This window comes from Myotis davidii, unplaced genomic scaffold (assembly GCF_000327345.1).
Source record: "Myotis davidii unplaced genomic scaffold, ASM32734v1 scaffold830, whole genome shotgun sequence".
NCBI classification, from domain to species: Eukaryota; Metazoa; Chordata; class Mammalia; order Chiroptera; family Vespertilionidae; genus Myotis; species Myotis davidii.
Genome location: NW_006282202.1, coordinates 154,718 through 165,967, shown reverse-complemented (window position 1 = coordinate 165,967; position 11,250 = coordinate 154,718). Strand labels below are relative to the sequence as shown.

General features: G+C 42.0%; 1 protein-coding gene across 1 annotated transcript in view; it reads right to left on the bottom strand.

The window, feature by feature from the left end:
- Positions 1 to 11,250, bottom strand: part of MICAL3 (microtubule associated monooxygenase, calponin and LIM domain containing 3) — a 266,794-nt gene that overhangs the window by 184,560 nt on the left and 70,984 nt on the right.

Here is an 11,250-nt window from a genome sequence, read left to right as displayed (position 1 = left end):
ACAAACCGAACTATCACCATCAACATAAATGATCACGTCTTCCCATCCCCTCTGACTAGTTTACTCCCTGAAAGAACTATCTGTGCTCGTGGTCATGACTTTCTCTTCTCTCACTATCTTCAAACTTACAACAATTAGGCTTCATCCCCACCACTTTAAAGTAATGCCTCCTCAAAGATATCCTCAAGGACATGCATGACTTGCACACTGTCAAATACAATGGTCAATATGCAACCCTAGTTTCTTCAACCCATCTACACACAGCACAAGTCACAGCTCATCACACGTCTTCTTGGCCTCTAGGATACCACACTCTTGCCTTGCTAGCCACTTCCTGTGTCCTTTGCTGGTCCCTTACATATCTCCACAACCTCTGTATGTTGAAATGGCCATGGGTCATTTGGGTCTCTTTTTAGTCTACATCCACTCACTAAACATCAGTGGCTTTCAAACTTTTGAAATCGTGCATACAGTTCTCTTCCTATATATGTATATAAGTGGAATTTTAAACAACGTTCACAAAATAAACTTACCTTTACTACTGAGATATTCTGATATTCTCTGTTCTATTTCATTTTTTAAAATTGCTGGTCCCCACTGTATTGATTTCATGAGCCATTAATGAGACACAGCCCACTTAGAAAAAAACTCTGCTTTATGAATTCTTCCAGTCCCATGTCTTTAAGTACCATGTTATAGTAGAGATAGTCAATAGCACCCAAATATTTGTTTTCTCTTTTCTGAACCAATTGCTTACTTGGAATTTGACAGGCATACACAAAAGCTTAACACATAAAACCAAGTTCTTGATTCCATTCCTACCTCCCGCCTGCTTCTTATTTAATATTATGCATCTCGGCAAGGGCACCACCATCCACCTAGTTGCTCAATCCAAATACCTTGGAATTATCCTAATTTCTGTCACATCCCATAATCAATTTTTCAGAAACTTCTGTCTGTTCTATCTTCAAAATATAGCCCAAGTCCAACCACTTTTCACCATGTCTTCCTTTACCAGCCTCATCAAAGTCACCATCTTCACTCATCACCATCATTAGATTACTTCAAGAGCCTCTCTCTCTCTCTCTCTCTCTCTCTCTCTCTCTCTTTCTCTGCTTCCACTGTCAAATCCCTGCACCCCAACCCTGAATATTTTCCGTACAGCAGCCTGAGCATTCACTTAAATGTTAGTCAAACCAGTTCATGCCTCTGCTCAAATGCTCCAATGGCTTCCCATCTCAGAGTTAAATACAACAATCTTACTATGGCCTATATGCCTCCAAGTGACCTGCCCCTCTCCCATTTCTTGTTCATACCTTACCACCTTCTCTTATGCTCCAGCCAGACTGGCCTCCTTCCTGACCATCAAGCAGCCCCAGCAGGCTGCGCATCTTGGGTCTTTGCCCTTCCTAGTCTCTCTGCCTGATGCTCTCCACCCAGATGGTCACATCTTTTTTTTTCTCACTGTATTCAGGTCTTTGCTCAAATACCATTTTGTTAGAGAAAACTTTCCTAATCACTTATATGAAAGAGCACAAGCCTTCCCCTCACCTTGCATTATTTTTCCTCTGGCATTTGTTACCCCTGGCACAGTATATATGATTTGTTTGCTTATTGTCTATCTACTCCAATAGAACATAAGCCCCATTTAGAAAAGAGTTTTCTGGGATGTGCCCCTAGCTGCTGACACACATGGTACAGAAAACTCCAAAGTCCTCTTTTTACTAATGTGTTACCTCTAAAACAAAGGTCCCTATATATCTCCCTTTGTTTTCCAGATATATAGGGACCTTTTTTGAAAAATAAAAATCTTCACTAAATTTCTTCTTGTGTGATTCAGCCAGAGCCATGGCTATGGCTCCCCATCCTATATAATAAAAGCCTAATATGCTAAGTGCCTGGTCATCCATTCAACCAATCAAAGTGTAATATGCTAATGATATGCTAAGGCCACTCAACCGCTTGCTATGATGTGCACTGACCACTAGGGGGTAGACAGTTGACCAGTTGACTAGTCACTATGACGTGCACTGACCACCAGAGGGCAGACGCTCTGACCAGTAGGTGAGCTTGCTGCTGGGGTCTGGCCAATTAGGACTGAGCGAGATGGGCTGGACACACCCTGGAGCCCTCCCGCGGTCCCTCCCCTGCTGGCCAACCTCTTGCATCCCTCCCCGGCCCTGATTGTGCACCAGTGGGGTCCCTCGGCCTGGCCTGTGCTCTCTCGCAATCCGGGACCCTTTGTCAGAGAGCTGGTTTCGGCCTGATCCCGCAGGCCAGGCCAAGGGACCCAACTGATGCACGAATTTGTGCACTGGGCCTCTAGTGTTAACATAAAAGCAAACATTTCACAATGGCCTAGAAGGCCCTATAATAGTGTTCTACAAAATTTTGGTGACAGGGCTTCTTTATACTCTTAAAAATATTGAGGGACCAAAGATCTATCAATATTTACAATATTTGAAGTCAAAACTAAAAAAAGTCAATATTTATTAATTTCTTTAAAAATAACAATTTATTAATAATAACATTTTATGAAAAAATATTTTCCAAAACAAAATTTTAGTGAGAAGAATAAACTTGTTTTACATTTTTGCAATTCTCCTTAATGTCTGGCTTAAGAAGACAACTGGATTCTCATATCTGCCTTTTGCATTCCTTCTGTTACAAGATCACATATCATGTAGCCTCTAGAAAATTCCACTGTACACATGAGCATATGTGAGTGAAGAAGGAAAATAACATTACCTTAGTGTTGTGAAAGTAGTTTTGACCTCATGGACCCCTAAAAAACCCTCAGGGAGCCCTAGCCAGTTTGGCTCAGTGGACAGAATGTCAGCCCATGGACAGAAGGGTCCACTTGAGGGCAGGTACCTCGGTTCTAGGCTCAATCCCTGGCCCTGGTTGGGGCACATATGGGAAGCAACTAATTGATGTGTCTCTTTCACATTAATGTTTCTCTCTCTCTGTTTCTCCCCTTCCCTTCCACTCTCTCTAAAGATCAATGGAAAAATATCCTCGGGTGAGGATTAACAACAACAACAACAACAAAGGTCTCAGGGAACCCCTACAAGATCTGTACCCCATACACACCCTACCTCTGTCACCTCCTTCTGCTGCTCCCCTCACTTACCCTTCAGCCACACTGCTCTTTGCTGCTTCTTGTACACACTGGACACACATTCTCTCACTTCACCCTTTGCACTTGCTGCTCCTTTTGTTTGAAAATATTCTTCTCCCAAATCCATTCATGCATTCAAAAACATTATTGAGCCGAAACCAGTTTGGCTCAGTGGATAGAGTGTCGGATTGTGGACTGAGGGGTCCTGGGTTCAATTCCGGTCGGGGGCATGTGCCTGGGTTGCGGGCACATCCCCAGTGGAAGGTGTGCAGGAGGCGGCTGATCAATGTTTCTCTCTCATCGATGTTTCTAACTCTCTATCTCTCTCCCTTCCTCTCTGTAAAAAATCAATAAAATATATAAAAAAATATTATTGAGCATCTATCTAGGCTCTAATACAATAACAGAGGAAAAAAGCCTCTCTCTACCTCTAACAGCGCTAGCCTTCTAGTGGAGATGACACGTGCATGACTCCTCACCACCTTTGGGTGTTTATTTGACTATCACCTCAGTGTGACCTTCCATGACCTTGCCATTAAAAACAGACTCCCTGATTTTCCCCAAAGCACGTACCACAACTTGACATACTATCAATGTTATTCATTTGTTTGTTTTCCTCTCTAGAATGAGTCTAAGCCCTATTAGGGTAAGGATTTTTGACATTTTGTTCATTGCTGTACTATCGCACCTAGAATGTGTTCCTGATTCAAAGCAGGTACACAATAACTGCCTCTTGAATTAATGAATGAATAGATAAGTGAATTTCTGTAGCCTGCCCAGAAGATGGGAAATTCAGGCAAAATTCTGTTAGGATCTGAGGCAGAATTCAAATCAAATGCAAATGGATTGAGTGTCTTCAGGCAAGTGCCACCAGGGTGGGAGAAGGAACATAAACACAGAGATCCAGAAATCTTACAAGGGGAATCCAGATGGTTTCTGCCCTCTGGTTTCCTGGAGACCTGTTCCTTCTCATGACCACTACCTGTTCTGGATTTGCCTTACATATGCTCCGCCTCGCAGGCTTCTGTACCCAGTTCCAGACAGCAGCCAGACCTGGAAGCATCTTTGTTTTCAAGAGCCAAATTGTTTCAGAGTATCTGTCCCTTATAAAACACACGCGTGCGCACACACACACACATACACAAACTGGTTTTTGAAAGAAGAGTGGTATCAGTGTCATGAAATGCTATACGACAGCCCCTAGCCCTCCCCAGAGATAATTGAAGGACCCATAATATTTCTAAATCCAAGTTGTGTGTTTTTAAAATCTGCATCAGAAAACCACAAAACTATCATAAGCCCAGGATGTCTGAAAAGGCAACACTTCTTTACTCAAGGCAGTAGAAAAAGGGGAGCCAAAAGGTTATTGTGCATTTTACTCTTCACCAGAGATTAGGTGGAAAGAGAGAGAGGCAAATAGAGATAGATCACTAGATACCTGAAATACCAGCTTCAGAAGTGAAATGGGAATGGAGATGAGACAAAAACAACTTTTCTGAACTGCTGGAGGGAAAAAAGTTAGTAGTGCAGATTGATGTGGCTATACCACACCATCACCTCCAACCACAGGTAGGGCCTCAATACTGCCCAGCAATTCTTTTACAGAACCCAAACTGGTTCCTATAAACCTGGTTCTGCATACTCAGGCCTTCAGTTCCATCCTCACCTCTTCTGCTGTCAATACCTTTGCCTCTCACATGGCCCAGAGAAGAGGCAAGGGTGCCCTCACACTTATGATCCCTACCCTCCTCTACCCCAGAGAAGCCTCCCACACCAATCTGAGGCTATGCAGACTATCCCCTTTGTTCTTCTCTGAATCACTGTGCATTGACTATTATCTATACTAATAAAAGAGTAATACGATAATTAGATCAGGAGACCTTCTGGACATCCTTCCAGACAAAGATGTCCAACTGCTGGTTTAGGCCCAATCCCAGAGGCAGTAGGACATCTCCAAAGGGGTCCCAGATTGGAGAGGGTGCAGGCCAGGCTGAGGGACATCCCCCCTCCCATGCACGAATTTCGTGCACCAGGCCACTAGTACTATTATAAAATGGTTTCTATTTCAACCATTTTTTAAGTGTATAGTTCAGTGGCATTTAAGTATATTCACCTGTTGTGCATTACCACCACTGTCCATCTGTCATACATTTTAAACTTCCTCCTCACTATAATTTACTTTTCCCTTAGTCTACCGGTATTCTGGGGTCTCTCTCATCTTTAATCTCTCTCTTTAAACTGTGTTTTCCAAGCTACTACTGGCTACCCCTCTTGCTTTCCTGAAAGAGCAGTCTACTCTTGCTATCAATACTTTTAAGATCTCCTAATGACCTCATTCTGTTCATCTTTCATTCCCTCTACAATCAGGCTTCTGTCTCCATCACTCTACTGAGGTCAACAATAACATTTTAATTGTGAAAGGTTCAGACGCTTTAAAAATATATTTTTAATTAATTTCTGAGAGGTAGGGAGAGGGAGAGATAGATAAAAACATCAATGATGAGAGAGAATCATTGATTGGCTGCCTCCTGCATGCCCCTAACTGGGGACCGAGCCTGCAACCCAGCATGTGCCCTGACCGGGAATCGAACAGTTGACCTCCTAGTTCAGAGGTCGATGCTCAAACACTGAGCCACTGGCTGGGCCAGACACTTTTTAACCCTTCTTTTAGTTGTTCCCACTCTGTGGCTATTCCTAAAAACTCTCCCTTCCTTGGCTCTGACTCCTGCTTTTCCTACTACTGTTCTCACTGCTGCTCAGTTCTCTGAAAAGGCTCCAATTAGTTCATCTGCCTCTCTCCTTCATAAAATGGATAACCCCTTAACTTTTATCATTTTTGACCTTGCTCCTGAGATCCAGATGCTACTAAACTACTTCATCTAGACATCCCACAGGTACCTCAAACTGAGCAGTCCAAAATGGAATACTTCTGTTCTCTTCCACCAATTCATATAGTGATACAGCCATCACCATCCAGCTACCAAAGGGAAATCTAGGGTCATCCAAGACCTTCTCTGTCTCCACCCCTCAATCCAATCAACCAAAAGCAAAGTCCTGTTGAGGACTTCTATCTTATAAAAGTCATCTCCCTGCCATTATCTTGATGGAAGCACCTGTGATTTCTAGCCTGGACTATCCAATAGCCTCTTAATCTTAATTCTTGTCCAATCCATCCTCCACCTGAGTGCCAGAGTGTTCTTTTTTAAGAGCAAATGTGATCTTGTTACAGCCCTCCATTGCCTTTAAGGAATAATCTAAACCCTCAGCAAGGTTCAAAATGTCCATCAAAATTTAGCATCGGCCTTATTTCCTATACGTCCAAACATAAACCATTTTCTTAGCTCATACTTTGTTTCAAGGATGTACCACAGTCTTAGGAGCCTCCTCGACTTTGTTCATGCTGTTCCCTTTATCTAATATGTCTTTCCTCCCTGTCCACTTGAGACTTCTACTACTTATTTCAGACTGCACTGAAATGACTCCACCTCCCCAACACCAGGCAAAGCTAATCACTCCCTCTTCTACATTTCTTCTCATCTTGCTACACACCTCCCTTTCAACACTTCCCACTTGCTCTAGAATGACAGTCTTGACTGTATACCCATCAAGTTACGTGGCACTGGTTAGCAGAAGGGTGATTCATGTTTATACCTGTAGTCAGTGCACATGCCCATGGAAAAGGAGGCACCAGGGAAAAAGGAAAAGACAAATAAAAGGCTTACTTGGGCCACAATGTCTAATGTCACAGAAGTATAGGAAAGGAGAAAAGGTATTTGTGTAATGTTTAGTTCGTTATTAACTTGTTATTAATTTAGGGGGATGAGAAAAGAACAAAGAAGTAGCCGAAACTGAGGTCCCAAAGGCATCTCTGTACAGGTACCAATTATGAAAAGGACAACTGTTTTTGATTCACTTTCCAGGATGATATTTACCTTTTTGAGATACCAGAAGATCCCTAAGTTACTAGTATTGTGATTTCAAAGTACGCAAGTGTCAGATAGTCCAAAAGGAAAAGACTCACCAGATGCTACACAGGGTTCCTACATGGAAATCGGGGAGGAAGGAGATAAAGCCAAGGACAAGTATGCACTCTTTGGAGAAGACTGGCTGCAAAACAGGACTGGTAAGAAGAAGCTGTTTCAAGAGGCTGACAGCTAACAAAGGGGAAGAGAGTCCATGGGATCTGAATAAACCAGAAACTGGATAACTGGCACCTAGGCCCTGGACAACCTGAGCTTTTCATCATATATAGCCTCAAAATATACTAGTAAATGGGCTTGACTTATTCATGGTAGATATGCCAACCAGATTAGGTACCAGACATCCTGGGAAGACCAAGTGGAGAGCAGCTGTGTGAGAGCCGCAAGCTGTGCCAAATTCTTGACATCAGAACTCTGCAGTACTTCACCAAGAACTATGACTTCAAGCAGGGTTCTAGCTGCCCATGAAGACTAGCACCCAGACAGGAGAGGTGGTTACAGTGTCGAGGGCTGGAGGGGATGCATAGTTTACATACATTATGATCCATCTGTTTTAAGTGTACAAGTCAATAATTTTTAGTAAATTTACCAAGCTATGCAACCATCATCACAATCTAGTTTAAGAACATTTCCAACACTAAGAGGGAATTTGGGAGTTTTTACTAACTCCCAAATCTGAAGATGAGTATGGTTTAGTCAGGTGTAAGGGGCTGATGGATATGAAGAAAGAAGTTTGTATCCATTTGCTGTTGGTGTCAAGTTGGCAACAGGAAGAACTCAGAACATAGGCCACAGAAAAAAGTCACAGCCATCTTGCTGCTGCATGTGTAGCACATGGCTGGGTTTGGCTTGGGGACCTGGAAATTTTTTTTAAGGTAACTACTGCTGAAAATAGAGCTACCCAAACTAAAACGAAGAAATCCTTAATCTGCTTATAACTCCTGGCATCCTCCCCACAACAATATCTAAGTAGTACTCTTGCACAAATCTCTCTTCATTATGACAGACTTAAGTACTAGAGCCAAGGAATCAAATATATTTCAGTTAAATCTTGAAATGCATTGTTCCTTCCTCATGACAGCTGTGTGATTTCCAAAGCACAATGGAAAGCAATGGGTTATGAATCTCAAACCTAATAATCTTCTAAATTACTGCTCAAACAATAAAAGAAATGAAATGTATGAAAAAAATGCTTTGACCTTTAATAAATGCATAGGCATCTTAATTGATGTTACCCATGGGACTGTAGGGTTGCAGATGCCTTTTATCCTGAGACTGATGTTGGCCAAAAGCTATCAAAATTTTTTTTTTAATCCTCACCCAAGGATATTTTTTCCATTGATTTCTAGAGAGACTGGAAGGGAGGGAGGAGGGAGGAGAGAGAGAGAGAGAGAGAGAGAGAGAGAGAGAGAGAGAAAGAGAGAGAGCAAAATTAGCCATGGCGAAAAGTTGTTAACTTTTATTTAACCCATTGTACGCCATAAGTGTCTGTAGACACAAGCAGTGGATCTCCCCTACACGCCACACTAAAAGAAAATGTTTTCCCTAAGTGGCAGCCCTGACCAACTTTAAAATAATTTTTCATGAGAATTTTCAGCTAAAAATATTCAAGAACACACAAATTATGTTTATTGTTATAATATTCATTGCAAATTGATTTTTTAAATTAAATTCAAAATATCGTGGCATGTGGGGATGGTTTCCATTTTGGACACGTGGCAGTTAACTGGTTAAATGTAGAATGTAAGCAAAAGAAGCAATAAAGGGATAGTGAAATCAGAAAATTAGCACAAGTTAGAAGATTAAAGGACTAGAAATTCCCAATACACAGCTTAATTGTTTGGAAATTAATCCATTTTACCTCACTTATCTCAGCACTCCAAGACGCCTGTGCCCAACTAGGACAGTCTGGCTTGGAGAGGGAACACCCCAAGAAAGAAAGTCTGACTTCACTAGGAGCAAAAGTCAATCTGGCAAAGGACAAAGGATTATATAAGTGAAGTCTCCTCCTCTGTTTTTTCTCTGGACACTCCTCTGACTTCCGCCACACTGATAAATAATGAGGGCTCCCAGGATTCTTCTGTCCTTGGCCGACTTTTTAAAAATTTCATTCTGCACTATTCCCTAACTGTCTCCTGGACATCTCTATCTAAATATATGAGGGCACCTCCAAGTCAGGTTACTTAAAACAGAACTAATTTTCTCTACCAAACTTATTGCTCCCCCTGGATTACAACCCTAGTAAAACTGCCATCCACTCAAGCCAGAATTCCAGGTCTTGGCCTCCAACATTACTTCCACCTTCTTTTCATTGCCAAAAAAAGGGAGGTCAGGGACTGCACTATATATTACTAATTAAGCCATTTTTAAGTATATAATTCAGTAGCATTAAGTACATTCACAATGTTGTATAATAATTACCACTATCTCCAGAACATTTTCATCACCCCCAACAGAAACTCTGTCCCCATTAAACAATGTCCCCGAACTCCCCTCCTCTCTATCTTCTGATAACCACCATTCTACTTACTATCCCTATGAATTTGCCTATTCTAGGTACCTCACATAAGTGGAATCATATAATATTTATCCTTTTGTATCTGGCCCGTTTCACTTAGCACAATGTTTTCAATGTTTATCGGTAATGTAACATGTACCAGAACTTCATTCCTTTTTATTGCTGAATAATAGTCCATAGTATGTACATATTCATCCATTGGTGGACATTTGGGTTATTTTCATCTTTTGGTTATGAGGAATAATGCTATTTTATACATTCTGCCTCAAATTTAAAATTCCAATTCATATACCATGTTTCTTTCAAAGTGATCTTTCTAAACAAATCTAATTATGCCACTCCCCTATTTATACACTTAAAAAACACACACAACACCGGTTTTTATTGATTTGAGAGATGAAGGGAAACAGAGAAACATCTATCGGCTGCCTCTTCCATGGCCCATACAGGGAAACCAGGCCGCAACCCAGGTATATGCCCTAACCAGGAGATGAACTGGCGACCTCTTGGTGCATGGGATGAAGCTCAACCACTGAGCCACACCAGCCGGGCTGTTTACACACTTTGAAAGACACCATTTTGCTGACAGACTAAAGTCCTTGGTTGCCAGCCTATGCTGGCACACCCATATCACTATCCCCCAACACCCACCCCATGTTTTGGCCATTCACACCTGTTTGCTGCTCCAGGACATTGCCATGCTCTTTCCTTCACATCTTGCCTTCATAGCCCACAACGTGCTCCCCCACCTGTAAGAAACATGCCTCTGACTCATCTTCATAGAGAAGAAACACCATTTTGGACACGTGGCAGTTAACTGGTTAAATGTAGAATGTAAGCAAAAGAAGCAATAAAGGGATAGTGAAATCAGAAAATTAGCACAAGTTAGAAGATTAAAGGACTAGAAATTCCCAATACACAGCTTAATTGTTTGGAAATTAATCCATTTTACCTCACTTATCTCAGCACTCCAAGACGCCTGTGCCCAACTAGGACAGTCTGGCTTGGAGAGGGAACACCCCAAGAAAGAAAGTCTGACTTCACTAGGAGCAAAAGTCAATCTGGCAAAGGACAAAGGATTATATAAGTGAAGTCTCCTCCTCTGTTTTTTCTCTGGACACTCCTCTGACTTCCGCCACACTGATAAATAATGAGGGCTCCCAGGATTCTTCTGTCCTTGGCCGACTTTTTAAAAATTTCATTCTGCACTATTCCCTAACTGTCTCCTGGACATCTCTATCTAAATATATGAGGGCACCTCCAAGTCAGGTTACTTAAAACAGAACTAATTTTCTCTACCAAACTTATTGCTCCCCCTGGATTACAACCCTAGTAAAACTGCCATCCACTCAAGCCAGAATTCCAGGTCTTGGCCTCCAACATTACTTCCACCTTCTTTTCATTGCCAAAAAAAGGGAGGTCAGGGACTGCACTGTGTTAAGTATTGGAGGGAGTGAAGAACATACAGGATGCACTCCCCATTTGTTCTTCCCTCCCAACCCCGCCTTCCAGCCTCAATGCCTTGAACTTCTTATCTCTACCTGCACCCTTGCAATGGCCAAGATCTACATTTACTTCTCCTACACATGGATCCTGCCTCATGGTGGGTTTTTTTATTTTATGGTAAGATA